This window comes from Episyrphus balteatus, chromosome 1, assembly GCF_945859705.1.
Source record: "Episyrphus balteatus chromosome 1, idEpiBalt1.1, whole genome shotgun sequence".
Classification (NCBI taxonomy): domain Eukaryota; kingdom Metazoa; phylum Arthropoda; class Insecta; order Diptera; family Syrphidae; genus Episyrphus; species Episyrphus balteatus.
The window spans coordinates 166,907,272-166,910,571 of record NC_079134.1 but is presented as its reverse complement, the minus strand read 5'-3'; the positions used below and the strand labels follow the sequence as shown (position 1 = coordinate 166,910,571).

Genomic DNA, 3,300 nt, shown 5'->3' with positions numbered 1-3,300 from the left:
TGTATCATATGTGTATATAATACCATAGCCTATTTTTGCTAATTTTGAAAATCTCCATTTCGCGATTTGACCTTGAAATCGCGACAAGCGGACATGAGATTTTTCTAGACTTTTGAGTTATGTTATAGAATGGCACAAGGAAGATATTGAGCAAAAAAAATTTCTACTAACATTCATTCCGAGGTTAAATCCTTATTTGACTGGATTATTTATAACTTTTTAATATACAATTTTTTTTATGAATTTTTTTTTTTGTAAATAGTTATATAACTCATAGCTAACTATCAAAAAAATATTCTTATAAAAATACCTATTATTTTTTAAGAAGAAGGAGACTGTGGGTTGTATTTGCATTACTGATGTGATGGTTGATTTTTATCTAAATATCTATTATTTATATGTATGTACATTACTTGACACAAAGAATATTATTCTCGTAATTAGGTAGCAACAACCAATATAAAAAAAAAAAATAAAAAAAAAGACCGCCCGAGCAGGGACTTGAACCCTGGACCGTTGGATTAAAAGTCCAACGCTCTACCAACTGAGCTACCCGGGCACATAGAAATTGTGACGAAATTGCCTCACACGAAAATTTAATCAATTTTTATAATTTGTTTTCTTATAACGAGTGAATCATTAAAAAAAAGTATTTTTAGCACATTTTTCTAATCAATATTCCAAAATAATTTTATTTTAAATATAGGTACCAAACCAACATATTGAAACATTATAACATCTAGTAACTTTATTCATATTATGATTTGGAAGGTATTTATTTTTATTTGATTGCTCCTTCAGTGTTTATTATTTGTATTAATTCTTAAAATAAACAATGTTTCTATTTTCTTTATGTAAACAGATTTTCCAGCATAATAATCTTCTATACCATCACTTGCAGTTCACAAAATGAGTTTTCTATAATATAATTGAAAATTGCTGTCACTTGCATTATAAAATCTAGTCAATTCGAAAATGTTAATAAATAATTGTTATCCTTTCAAAAGACACCCTCTTTTGTCTACCATCATATGAAACAATTTTGTTATATTTTCATTATAGATACCAAAAACAAAACTTCTACATATCCAAAGAAAATCATTCTATATACACTCAATACAATATTAAGAGCTTTGACCAAAAACTTAACACAATGCCTTGAGCAAAAATTATTAACTTGTCAACTTCAGAATTGAATATTATGTTGGTAAAAGGTAGATTATTTCTCTTCATTAGCCTCAAGCTACTGTTCTTAGTTTTCATATTTAAATCACGTTGACTTATTTAAGAAATTGCTTTCTAACTACCTTTCTTGTTCACACACACAGAAGATGCATACAGAAATTTAATTAATTTTTTTTTTCACTTCGAACTCATTCAATAGGAAAAAAAAACTGGCCATAATAACCCAGGACAGCCTTCAATTTATTGAATTCCATTTCCTAAATTCTAATGTGAGAACCGTTTTTATGACGTTGCCATTATATCAAGCATTGCATAGTTTCAGGGATGGAATTAAAATAATGAAATGGCGCCCGGGTGAGATTATTCAAAGCGATATGAAGCTCTCCTACGACTTTTACTACTAAAAGTATGCAACATTATTTTTTTTATCCTTCATTTTGATTTGTCAAAGCGATTTATCTCCTTTTTTAGTCTGCTCAAGTCTCGTATTAAGTACTCAAATACATGTAAAGTTAAAAGGATTCTTTCAAGGCTTTCGGATCATCCCTTAATTAGATCCAGCCTTCCCTGTGATTTTCTTTTTTAAGCCTGTTAAAATGTCCAGTTCATTCCCATGCAACTCTCAATTATATAATGTAATTCCATTTTAATTGTATAACACAAACAGAGGACTCCACTCCAGATCCTTTTTAAATGTGATTGCATTCTCTTTCGACTTTCATAATAAATGCACACTGGACTCTCTCTCGGGTATATTCGAACACAAATTAACCAACTATATAAGGCAGAGCGAGCTCATAATATTGAATGAGCGAATAAGAACACGAAGCTAATGGAATCTGATTTGAATTTTAGACACGTTCTGGGTTTCGGACAAAAATTGCTTACACACACGTGAATTTATGATAAGTAGGTTTGAAATCCTGACCGTATAACCTAGCATAGGGAAAAAAGGATAACACAAAAGTGGGGTAAAAGAGTGAATTGGTTGGTTTTGTTGTGTTATCTACCCCAGCAAAGTAGAGTGGTTGGTTTGGTATAGTAAGCTTTTTGGTCTCATATAGGTATAAGAGGATTTTATTCATTTTGTAATATAATTGTTATCCTTTGGTCAGGTTGCTGCAAGCGCATGGAGAGTTTTTAAGTAAGGATAATTCTGGAAAATTACAGATGAACAGGTGCATGGTTGAGGTAAAATGAGGTTAGATTTTTTGTATAGTAATGAAATTCCATTTCGTTTTAATAAGAAAAAAAAAAAAAAAATAAGTATGTGACTTTTGGAAAGTGTTGTTGTTTTTCTTTATTTTGGGTTATTGAAAATATAACATCAAAATTTGTTTTTCCAACTTAGTAAAGAAAATAACTTATGGTAAGAAAATTGTGTTTTTGTATGTATACCTACGAGAAATACATTCGAATGATTTTATTGGCTTCGCATATTTTCCAACTCCAGTGAAGTGACTATCTTTTTGAGGGTCTCTAAAAGACCCTCTTTAAGCTCTAGACTTTCTTAATAAAAGCTGCTTTAAATCTTACCTGCAGTTTTGGAAAGTACCTAATTAAAAACAATACAATAATCACGTATGAAAGAGGAGTTCTATATGTGTATAAAACTTAGTCACTGATTTGGTGTTGGCGGTTGGAACACCGAAAATCAAAATCTTGAAAACTGAAATCCCGAAAACCCAAAATCCAGAAAATCCGTCATAATTTGAAATAAGATTTGTTTTGTTATTGTAGACGGACTTTTTTCAAATTTTTTCTCTTTCTGTTTTATTTTCGAGATTTTGGCCCATAGGGATTATAGGATTTTAAGTTTTCGAGATTCGGAGTTTTTGGGATTTTGGATTTTCTAGATTTCCGGGATTCTGGGTTTTCTGGATTCCAAATTTCAAGATTGTGTCCGATTCCCTAAAGTCGCCTCTGATTTGATGCAGTCAACCAGGGCAAAGTCCAGTTACTTACATCTCTCAATGATTCGGGTGTGGGTATCACTTGTCAATAGTTAGCAAGAAACAAGAATGAAAAGTGATCCATTTTTGTATGACAATGTTACTTTAGGACGCTTTGTGAGTTCTTCGGTAGAGAAAGTACCCCAAAACAAAATGGAATAAT

The 3,300-nt window shown here is 30.9% G+C and overlaps 1 non-coding gene across 1 annotated transcript; it reads right to left on the bottom strand.

Moving 5' to 3' along the window:
* Positions 1-486: 486 nt before the first annotated feature.
* Trnak-uuu (transfer RNA lysine (anticodon UUU)) lies at positions 487-559 on the bottom strand. Its single transcript has one exon. It is a non-coding gene; the product is annotated as a tRNA-Lys (tRNA).
* Positions 560-3,300: the final 2,741 nt, after the last annotated feature.